Consider the following 12,892-nt stretch of genomic DNA (forward strand, 5'->3'; position numbering starts at 1 on the left):
TTTTTAGTGTGAAGAGTAGATTGTAAAGGGGGATAGATAAGAAATAGCAACTAGTCTAGATATCACTATCATTATTTCTTACATCAAATTTTCTCAAAATGTTTTTAAAATAAATTGAATTAAACATTATTTTATTCTCTCTCTCTGTTTAAATAAATCTCTAAAACACAAGTACTAACTGGCAATTTTATGTGGTTTCTTAGGTTGGAGGGGGTCTATATTTATTTTTCAGCTTTTTGAAATATTCTACAGATGGTTTCTCTAAATAAAGAGACTAGATAATTTATCACTAATAAGTTAAAAATCCCACTCTTAAAAAATGGGCAGACCTTCTGGGGTCATCTTTTTGATGTGTCATATCATGTATCCTGAATGATTTTACCCAAAGGAACTAATTTATCAAAAGCTTAAGACTGCAAATGTTAAAAGATTTACAGAGCTGTACGTTAGTGTAAAAAGCAGAATGCAGTGTTTAGCTAACATGAGTCACAGGCTGCAAAGTAGGGTTCATGACAGGGAGACACTGATGAATGGGATTAGATCCAACTGAGGTTTGATACAAGATGATGGCAAGGATTTTTTCTTTTGTTAGCACTTATGTTAATATGTATGTGAGCAAGTATTTTGGGAAACGATGCTAAATTAAAATTAGTTGACAAAGTTCTAAAGTGAAATCAAGTATTAATATATGCATTTCAATAAACATTTCTGGGCTACAAGTGATTGATACAATTACTGTTCTAATCATAAATCTGGATTCTTTTCAACAGCCTTGTGACTCATGGAATTCATAGCTGCAAATGTACAAGTGAATGAATTACAACTATTTAAAAGATCTATAACCTTAAAGTACTAATGAATTAACCAAACTAACAACCATTTTATAATGAATTCATAGACACTATTGTGGTTATTGTAGTATTAATGCCTACACAGATAATGTCAGTTATTTACAAATATCACAAAGAGAGAATACATCTTAAGAACTGTCATAGTCCTTTAAATTAATCTAGCACTATGAGCAATAAATCAACCACAACCTTTTGAAACTTGTCTCCATGGGAAATAGCAGATATCGTGTTTTCCTTTCAGTCTCATTTTCCTAGTAGTCATACTTTTTTAACATGGGAAAAAGAAAAAGACAGTACAGAGAATCTTTTAATTTGCAGCAGTATTTGCAGTTATGATGAGTAACTGAACACTACTTTGTGGACAAGGAGACTAAGGGCCAAATGAAATATATTTGGGCTTCAAAAATAACTTCCATTGTCTATTGGTATTGATTAAATTTTGTGGCCAAATGTGAAGATATAGGAAAGATTTAGCTTATAAATGTTTTGATGCTTCATATTTTTATATGAGGAGTTAGTATAAAGTTTTTTTTAAAAAATAAAGTTATTTTGCATTCAACTAATTATAGGGGAAACAAACTTACATAAGAACCCTATGTAACCCCAGAATATCTGTACAAGAAACTGGTTCTACTAGTATCTTTTGTGTACTCTAAGATAAAACCACTGACATGGGGTGCAAAATTTTAGAAAAAGAAAGGTTAGAGACAGAAATATTACTAAATGTGAGTTTCCAGATGGATAATGAGGAAATCTTGACTTTTCATTTAATGTCAGAAATTTTATCAGTTCCATAAATAAGCTCTGCAGCCGGCATCTCCACACTGCATGGCACTCAGTGAGTGCAATTTCTGTTTTCCAGACCCCAAAATAGGTGTATGCTTCATTCCAAGTCAACAGACATGTAATTTGGAGTCAAAGATTTAAGTCAAATAAACACCAATCCCAAAATTAAGTACTGACCTTGGTAAAGTATTAAAATTAACAAAATTCAAAAAGTTAGTTTCTTCTTGAATAAGGAGTACTATATAGGCTTATGATTATAAGAAAAACAGTCCATATAACAAAAATATAAAACCTATGGATGTCTTTAATAACAAATGTATAAGACATATATGAAGAAAATTCTAAAACTTTGCTGAGGAACATACAAGACGGTATGAATATGGAAAGACTATTCTAGACAGAGGTTTGACAGTAGGAAAATGTGAAGACAAAACTGATTTACCAATTTTTAAAAGAATTTTATTTCTTTGGAATTAGAAAAATATTATTTCTCAGGGATAGGTAAGAACAGCTTGAAAACAAAGAATAATAAAGGAGGATTAGCACTGCTATACTTAAAAAAAATACTACAAACTATCAGTTATTAAAATAACAGTTACTAGCTCTAGGATAGACAAATAGGTAAAAGAATAAGAAAAAAACCCAACAAACAGAATTATCTATGACTGCTTACTGTATGTAAGTTAAAGGTGCCGTAAGAATAGACTGTGATATATTACATAAGAATGACAAATCCTTGGAAAATAATTAAGTTAGAGTCTTGCATGTTATCTTACATCAAAATAAATTTGGAATAAACAGAAGCGAAAATTTAAAAAGATTATGGGTGAAAAGCCCTTTTGAGGAATAATTCCAAAAGCAGGGAGAGAAAACAAAACACAACAAATGAAGCTATTTTATTACATAAAATGTTAAAATTTCAGTATTAAAAAGGACATCTCAAAAAAAGTTAACAGTAAATGATAAACTTGAAGAATTTTGCAACATGTATCCTACAGGAAAGAGTTAATAATCTCTGATGATCTCACCTATTCCTATGGCCTTAAAAATCACCTACGTGTTACTAATTCTCAAATTTATCTTTGAGTTTAGGCTTCTCTCATAAACTCCAGATCCTTGGATCGAACTACTTACATGATGTCTCCACTTGGATGTATCTTAGACAAGTTTAAAATGATCCAAACTGAACTCCTAATCTTCTAACACCTCCACCCTGTAAGCCTGCTCCACCATCTCTTTTAAGGTGACTCAATTCTTTCAGTTGCTGAGTTCAGAAATCTTAGTCATGCTTGACCTTTCTTTCTCTCACACCCCAAATAAAATTTGTTACAATGTCCTGCTGACTCTACCTTCAAAATATATTACAATCTGACCACTTCTGACCAACTCCACTGCTACCAACATGGTCAAGCTACCATGATCTTTTACGTGAGTTATTGCAGTGGTGTCTTAAAGAGTTTCAATCCTTGCCATGTGACAATCTATTCTCAACACAGAAACCAGAGGGATCTTTTAAAATCATGACTAAGGTAAGCTACTTTTCTGCTTAGATCATATTATGGTTCCCTGTTTCATTCAGAGTAAAGGCTATGTCCGTAAAATGAACTACAAGGCTCTATATGACCTGCCTTTGTACTCTAATGTGTCCTTACTATCAAATAAGAACACAGATGAAGCTCAATAAATATTACTGAATGAATGAATAAATATCTGTATCTTAAGCTCTTCTAAATAAGTAATAATTTTTGCTATACAGACTGTGAAAAAAAAGATGACTGATCAAATGATGGCTAAGTCATTCACAGAAAACCTATCCTTAAATAGATGAAAAAATTACTCAAGTATACTAGTAAAAAAAAGGAAAATTGGAAAGATGATATTTATGACTATTAAACTGGCAATAAGTAATTAGCAAAGACAAAGAGGGAAGGAGAACTGCAGATTTAAAAGGATGTACAGATACATCAACCAATGAATAATAACAACAACGTATGGGTTTTGTTTGGATACTGAAATAAAAAAGCTATTAAATATTAATCTGCTCCCTCTTATTTTTATATATGTGTTTATATATATTTATATACATATGTGTATATATGTATATATATATGTATATGTGTGTGTATGTGTGTGTGTGTGTGTGTATATATATATATATATTTTTTTTTTTTTTTTTTTTTTTCTTTCTCTCTCTTTCCTATCGGGAGTCTGGTTTTACCTTCCAGGGGTCATTTCAAATATACTTTTATTTTTTCTAATGTATCTGCTGCTATTCTATGTTTATTACAGTTTTCATTCTTTGTTATTGTTCTGCTTTTCTGTTGCTGTTTTTTTCCCCTTTTCTTTTTTTTTTTCCCTGCACCCCATGGCTTGGGGAATCCTTGAGGATCAGATCCTCAGGCTTGATCTCTGGGACCAGAAATCAGGCCTGAGCCCATGGTGGAAATGCTGAGTCTGAACTGCTGCAGTAGCAGAGACCGTCAGCCCCCAGAATATTAATCAGAGTGAGATATTCCAGAGGCCCACATCTCAACATCAAGATGGTCCTACCCAACTGCCTGTAAACTCCACTGCTGGAAAAAACTAGTAAGACAGGAACACAGTCTCACCCATTAAAAAAAAAAAATGAAATAAGACAAAAATATGTTACAGATGAAGGAGCAATGTAAAAAGCTATAAGACCAAAATAAGTGAAGAGGAAACTGGCAACCTATCTGAAAAAGAATTTAGAGTAACGATAGTAAAGAAGTTTCAAAATATAGAAAATAGAATGGAGAAAATACAAGAAACATTTAACAAAGACCTAGAAAAAACAAAGAATAAACAAATAGTGATGAACAGCACAATTACTGAAATTAAGAATACTGTAGAAGGAATCAATAAGAGAGTAACTGAAGCAGAAGAATAGATAAGTGAGCTGGAAGATAGAATGATATAAATAAATGCTGAGGAGCAGAATAAAGAAAAAAGAATGAAAAGTATTGAGGACAGTCTCAGAAACCTCTGGGACAATATTAAACCCACCAACATTTGAATTATAGGAGTCCCAGAAGAAGAAAAGAAAAAGAAAGGGTATGAGAAAATATTTGAGATTATAGTCAAAAACTTCCCCAACATGGAAAGGACACCCAAACAGCCACCCACGTACAGGAAGCCCAGAGAGTCTCTTACAGGATAAACTCAGAGACATACACCAAGATATATATTAATCAAGTTAACAAAAATTAAAGACCAAAAAAAAATATTAAAAGCAGCAAGGGAAAAGCATAAAATAACATACAAATGAATGCCCAGAAGGCTAACAGTTGATTTTTCAGCAGAAACTCATGCCAGGAGTGGCAGGATATATTTAAAGTGATGAAAGAGAAAAAACTACAACCAAGATCACTCCACCCAGCAAGGATTTCATTCATATTTGATGGTGAAATCAAGTTTTACAGACAAAAGCTAAGAGAATCTGACACCACCAAGGCAGCTTTATAACAAATGATAAAGGAACTTGTTTAGGAAGAAACACAGGAGAAGAAAAAGACTCACAAAAATAAACCCTAAACAATTAAGAAAATGGCAACAGGAACATACATATTTATAACTACTTTAAATGTAAATGGATTTAAATGCCCCAACCAAAAGACAAAGACTGGTTGAATGGATACAGAAACAAGACTTAGGCATATAGTGCCTAAAAGAAACTCACTTCAGACCTAAGGGCACATATGACTAAAAGTCAGGGGATGGAAAAATATATTCCATGCAAAGGGGAATCAAAAGAAAGTGGGAATAGCAATACTTATATCAGATAAAATAGACTTTAAAATAAAAACTGCTACAAGAAATAAGGAAGGATACTACATAATGATCAAAGGATCAATCCAAGAAGAAGATATAATAATTATAAATATTTATGCACCCAACATAGGAGCACCTCAATACATAAAGCAAATGCAAACAACCATAAAAGGGGAAATTGACAGTAACATGGTAATAGTAAAGGATTTTAATACCCTACCTACACCACTGGACAGATCATCCACACAGGAAAATTAATAAAGAAACACAGGCTTAAATCATACTTTATACCAGATGGACCTAATTGATATCTTTAAAACATTCCACTCCAGCAAAATACATTTTTGTCAAGTGCACATGGAACATTTTCCAGGATAGATCAATTCTATCAAATATTTAGAAAAGAACTAAAAACCATCATTCTCAAACTATACCAAAAAATCACAGAGAGAGGAACACTCCCAAACTCATTCTATGGGGCCACAATCGTCCTGAAACCAAAACCAGACAAAGGTATCACACACACACACACACAAATATATATATAGGACAATATCAATGATGTACATAGATGCAGAAATCCTGGACAAAATATTAGTGAACAGAATCCAACACCACATTAAAATGATCATACACCATGATCAAGAGGGTTTTTCCCTAGGGATGCAAGGATTCTTCAATACATACAAATCAATGTGACACACCATATAAACAACCTGGAAGATGAAAACCATATGATGGCTCAACAGATGTAGAAAAAGCTTTTGACAAAAATCAATACCCATTTATGATAAAAATTCTTCAGAAAATGGGCATAGAAAGGACCATAAAAGCTCTCTAGAAAAATGGGCATAGAAGGAACATACCTCAGCATGATAAAGGCCATATATGACAAACCCACAGCAAACAGTATTCTCAATGATGAAAAACTGAAAGCATTTCCTCTCAAATCAGGAACAAGACAGGAGTGCCCACTCTCACTACTATTATTCAATATAGTTTCACGAAGTTCTAGCTACAGCAATCAGAGAGCAAAAAGAAAGAAAAAGAATCCAGATCAAAAAGGAAGTAAACAAAAAAGAAGTAAAACTCTTACTATTTGCAGATGACAACATACTATACATAGAAAACCCTAATGATGCCTCCAGAAAACTACTAGAGCCAATCAATGACTTTAGTAAAGTTGTAGTATATAAATACACAGAAATCCCTGGCATTTCTATATACTAACAATGAAAAACTAGAGAAATTAGGCAAATAGTTCCATTCACCATTGCAACAAACAGAGTATCTAGGAACAAATCTACCTAAGGAGACAAAAGACCTGTATACAACAAACCTAAGACACTAATGGAAGAAATTAAAGATGACGTAAAACAGAGAGATGGAGAGACACACCATGTTCTAGGATTGGAAGAATCAATGCTGTGAAAATGACTATCGTACCCAAAGCAATCTACATTCAATGCAACCTCTATCAAAATACCAATGGCATTGCACAGAACTAGAACAAAAAATTTTAAAATTTGTATGAAAACACAAAAAAGACCCCAAACAGCTAAAGCAATCTTGAGAAAGAAAAATGCAGATGGAAAAATCAACCTTTCTGAGTTTAGACTACAGTTATTAAGACAGTATGGTATGATCTTCAAAGCTACAGTCATTGAGACAGTATCGTATTGGCACAAAAAGTGAAATACAGATCACTGGAACAAGACAGAAAGCCCAGAAATAAACCCACACACATTTGGGCACCTTATCTTGGACAAAGGAGGCAAGAATATACAATGGAGAAAAGAAAGCCTCTTCAATAAATGCTGCTACGAAAAATGGACAGCTACATATAAAAGAATGAATTAGAACACTTCCTAATACCATACACACAAAAAAATTCAAAATGAATTAAAGACCTAAATGTTAATACAGAAACTATAAAACTTTTAGAAGAAAACATAGGCAAAACACTCTTTGACATAAATCATAGCAATATCCTCTTTGATTGACCCACCTCTGAAAGTAAAGGATATAAAATCACTAATAAATAAATGGGACCTAATTAAATTTAAAAGCTTTTGCACAGCAAAGGAAAGATGAAAAATCAATCCTTGGAATGGGAGAAAATAACTGCAAATGAAACAACTGACAAAGAATTAATCTTCAAAATATATATGCACCTTATATAGTTCAATGCCAGAAAACCAAACAACTCAATCAAAAACTGGAAGGAAGACCTAAATAGACATTTCTCCAAAAAAGACATACAGATGGCCAACAAGCAAATAAAAAGATGCTCAATACTGTTCATTATTAGAGAAATGCAAACCAAAACTACAATGAAGTATTACCTCACATCAGTCAGAATGGCCATCATCAAAAAATTTACAAACAATAAACGCTGGAGAGGATGTGGAGAAAAGGGAACCCTCTTGCACTGTTGGTGGGAATGAAGACTGATACAGCCACTATGGAGAAGAGTATGGAGATTCCTCAAAAAACTAGGAATAAAACTACCATTTGACCCAGCAATCCCATGACAGGGCAGATCCTGAGAAAATCATAACTGAAAAAGACACATATACCCCAAAGTTCACTGCAGCACAATTGACAATAGCTAGGATGTGGAAGCAACCTAGATGTTCATCGACGGATGAATGTATAAAGAAGCTGTGGTACATATATACAATGGAATATTATTCAGTCATAAAAAGGAACACATCTGACTCAACTCTAGTGAAGTGGACAAACCTACAGCCCATCATACAGAGTGAAGTCAGTCAGAAAAAGAAAAACAAATTTTGCATATCAGCAAATATATATGGAATCTAGAAAACTGGTACCCATAAACATATTTGTAGGGCCAGAATAAAGATGCAGATAAAGAGAACAGATTTGGGACACAGCAGGAGAAGGAGAGGGTGGGATGGATTGAAAGAATAGTATTTAAACACATACATTACCACATGTAAAATAGATAGCTAACGGGAAGCTGCTGTGTAACACATGGAATCCAACCTGGTGCTCTGTGACAACCTAGAGGGGTGGGACGGGCTTGGGGGTAGCTCAAGAGACAAGGGACATATGTATACATATGACTGATTCACGCTGTTGTATGGCAGAAGACAACACAGTATTGTAAAGCAATTATCCTCAAATTAAAACTAAATTTTAAAAAAGTTATAAGAAGAAACAATTTATGCTATTTGGCCATTGCTTCATGTTTTTAGAAATGTAAGCATGAATTTCACTATTTATACTTTTTTAAATGGACTACTTCAATATTCTAAGATAAGAAAAATAAACATTTATTGGTGGACTTGCTTACCCCTCCCCTATTATTTATCTTTGACTCTCTTTTCATAATGAATATAAAATACATAATTTCATGGAATGAAAAAAACATACTAAGCAAATAGTTAATCTATAAAATCACTTGAATATTAAAATAACAAAGAACAAAAGATAATAAAAACAAAACCTACCTTCTAATACATTAAAAAAAATCATAATTATAAAGGTAACATGACCTCATCTTTCCTTTTGAATGCTATGAGAAAGAATTAAATCAAATAAAAGTTTTGTTTTACTGTTGACAAGAATAGTCTACACAACTGCACTGTAAGTGAAATATAGACTTTTAAATAAGGGATAATGATCATCATATAGCAGGTGGTATTTCTTAATCATGGTGTTAAAACTCTATTTCCTCTGCAGCATCTTGAATGCATTATAAATTAGGAATCAAGGCCCCAAAGGAATGAGATAATCTGAAAAAAATCTTAACTTTTCTTTCTAAAGATCTCAACTAGGTCAGTTCTAATGATGATAATGCTTTATTAAGAGAAAAAGAATATACATACATCTGCAACTTGCCTGTCATCTTAATGTAAAGATGTAGTATAGGAAACCTGATAACAGAGACCAAGGTAATTCAGAGCAACCTGCCTATGGAATGCAAGCAAAAAATCTGGGCAAAATATAAAAAACATATGCTAGAAGGCACAGGAGAGCTAACAAGATTGTGAAGAATTATAGGCAAGTTTCAGGAAGAAGTTGAAGGCTCAGGAGAGTAATCTCTGCATTTATAGCTATTTCTCCCTTGAGGTGATTTGCTGATGCTGGAGGAGGTGGCAGAAAAGCTTAGCAACACTGTTGAGAGGTTTGTAGAATAGGAATGCAAGAACGAATTTAAGGCCTACTATAGAGTTCTCTGTAAACCCTCCTTGAGTTGAGTTCAGACACAGCTAAACTGAAGAGGGTAAACTGGGAGTAGTCAGGTCCTTGCAGAAGTGGAAGTCCACAAGTTTCAAGTTATCTCAGGCTCTAAAATTGTACTGAAACAATTTTAGACTGCTAACCACACAAGGAGTCTGGAATAAGCAAATGCAAATCCTCATTGAGGAAGACATTATTATCAGAAGCTTTAAAGAATTTTATAAACAATTCTGAAAATATATGTGTGATGTACAAAAATTAGCATGCATTCAAGACAAAGCACATGAAAGAAATCCAGCAGAAAGAGAACAGAAACAGACCTAGAAGGTTCTAGGCTTGGGAATTCTCAGACACAGATTTCACCTACTGTATTCAGTGAAAATTTTTGCAAAGAAATGGGAACTATAAAAAAGAATCAAATGGAAATTCTAGAACTGAAATATAAGTGAAATGGAGAACTTGATGGATTTAAGACCCATTTGACACTAATTTAAAGAGAAACTAAAATACGTGAAAAGAAATTTCCAGGAAAAGAAAAAACAATGAAAAGCAGAAGAAAGCAAAGGCATGGATAAGAGAGTAAGAAGGTAACATGCAGTATAACTGGAGCCTCAGAAGCAAAAAAGAGAACAAAAGTGGTAGAAGCAACATTTGAAGATACAATGGTTAAGAACTTTAAAAAACTGATAAAAAACAGTACAGACACAAATTCATTCACAAAACTGAATTTGTGAACGTCTCTGTGAACCCAGTAAGAGACGTAGAAATAAAAGTACATTTAGGCACTATATAGCAAAACTACTAAGACCCAAAGACAAAGAAAAAACATTTTAGGAAGCCAGAAAAGAAGTCAGATTATATTCAAGGGAGCAACATTTAGAATGAAAGTTGGCTTCAAAAGCAACAGTGAAAACCAGCAGATAATGAAACTATGTCTTTAAAGTGCTAAAGGAAAAGAATATCACATTGGAATTCTATACCCAGCAAAACAGTCTTCAAGAAATTTAAGTAAGACAAATACATTTTAAGATCTAATTGAGGTTTTGAAATATAAGATAGGGAGATTATCTTAGATTACCTGGTGGGCTCAATGTCATCATAGGAGCTTTTAAAAACAAAAACTTTCACTAACTCTAAGCAGGAGAGATAGGCAGAAGGAAAGCTAGGAGAGATTCAAAGCATGAGAATGACTTGCCTTTGTTGGCTAGAAGATGAAGTGATGAAGGGAGTCACATGCTAGAGAACAGATAGTGATAGTGAAGTCGCTCAGTCATGTCTGACTCTTTGCGACCCTGTGGACTGCAGCCCACCAGGCTCCTCTGTCCATGGGATTCTCCAGGCAGAGAACAGAGGTGACCTCTAAAAAATGGAGTGTCTGTACAATGCCAGGTACTTGAGCAAGTTCGGACTTGCTCTGAATTTGATCTATCTGGCTAATAGTCAATAAGAAAACAGAGACCTCAGCCCTACAGCCACACAGAACTGAATTCAGCTAACAATAGAAGCACATTCTCCCCCAAAATCTCCAAGCAGGAGACCCAGTTGGCTGACATCTTGATTTTAGCCCCTAAAACTAGAGGCAGAGTAACTAGCTGAGCCTGCTGGACTTCCGATCTAAAGAACTTTGAAATAATAAGCCAGTGTTATTTTAAACTGATATGTTTGTGTTAATTTCTTAGGGCAGCAATAGAAGACTGGTATAAGTGGAAAAATCCAACAGTAATAGATGAGATTGTTAACAGTTCACCTCAGTATATGACAGAACATGAATTAAAAAATTAGTCAGTAAGAACATGATTTGAAGAACACAGCCAATTTGACCTGACTTAATATATTCTTTAAAAACATAATTGAAACATTTATACCAACTCTATGCTGGCTTTAAAGAAATCTTCACAAACTTCAGAGAATTGAAATCAGTAAAAATGAGTTTCAAATTTAAAGAGAATATACATTAGTTTAGTGTTGCTGTTCTTACGTTGGGTTAAGGTGAAGAAGAGACATAAAGATTTGTAAATGTAAAATCTCATAAATGTTTATATATGAAAATTTTTGGAGCCTGACAGATCATTTTTTTAAGTTATTTATCCTCTGATCCAGGAAACTAATTCCTATGAAATGGGTACACATGTAGAAATGTTAACACAGTAGTCTCCCCTTACCCCATGGGAGGAAACATTCCTAGACTCTTAGTGGATACCTGAAACCAGACAGCACTGCAGCGTATATTTCCTATTTTTTTTTTTTTTTTAAAGCCTCTTCTTACCTGGAGAATCCCCTGGACAGAGGAGCCTGGCAGGCTGCAGCCCATAGGGTCGCACAGAGTCAGACATGATGGAAGTGACTTAGCACGCACACATGCACAAAGCAACTTAGCATGAATGCTTGCAATACCTCCCTAAGGTAAAGTGTAATTTATAAATTAGGCAATAATTCTAAGAACATAATGTAATAAAAGTTTGCAAATGTGGACTCTGTCTCAAAATATCTTATTGTACAAAGTTAATGCCTTTTCCATCTTAACTAATCACTTATGCATTCTGACAGTAATTTTTGCAATTTGAGGTCCAAGAGCAAAACTAACCTGAATTTCTTCTTCCTTCTTCATGATTTCATGGATAGAATAGCTGTTCTTCCCCCAAATTTTAGCACCTCCCATGTGATTTATTTTTCTTTCCTAATTAAGCCCAAAACTTTCACTTTTGTATGTAAAAGGAAGCTCTTAATGGATTCTCTATGGCATTACTGAATTGCTAGCATCACTTCTGCACTTTGGGGTTATTAACTAAAATACAGGTTACTTAAAAACAAGTACTGCAATACTGTGACAGCTGATCTGATAACCAAGATGACTACTAAGTGACAAACAGGAAGAATATGATGGATAAAGAGATGGTTCATATCTTGGGCAGGACAGAGTAGGACCATATGAAATTTTATGATACTCAGAATGGTGTGCAATTTAAAACTGATGAAGTATTTATTTCTGAAAATGTCCATTGAACATTTTTGGACTTCAGTTTACTTCAGGTAACTGAAATGGTGAAAAGTGAAACAGTAGAGAAGGGAGGACTACTGTATACAGGTGTGTTCTCTGACATGCACTGTTCACCAACAGAACAATGGTTAAGTAAATGACTGCACAACAATTCTCACAGCTATTAAAAAAATGCTAGATTCTTTATATATGCACCTAAAAAATGGTTAATGTGTAACAAAAAGCTTAAAAGTTAGATTATCTGATACAAATATCA

At 33.7% G+C, this 12,892-nt stretch overlaps 1 protein-coding gene across 1 annotated transcript in view; it reads right to left on the bottom strand.

Moving 5' to 3' along the window:
* The window catches only part of KIF18A (kinesin family member 18A), an 80,064-nt gene that overhangs the window by 23,111 nt on the left and 44,061 nt on the right, over positions 1-12,892 (bottom strand). The window lies entirely within an intron of this gene.

The sequence above is a fragment of the Dama dama genome, chromosome 1, assembly GCF_033118175.1.
Source record: "Dama dama isolate Ldn47 chromosome 1, ASM3311817v1, whole genome shotgun sequence".
NCBI lineage: Eukaryota > Metazoa > Chordata > Mammalia > Artiodactyla > Cervidae > Dama > Dama dama.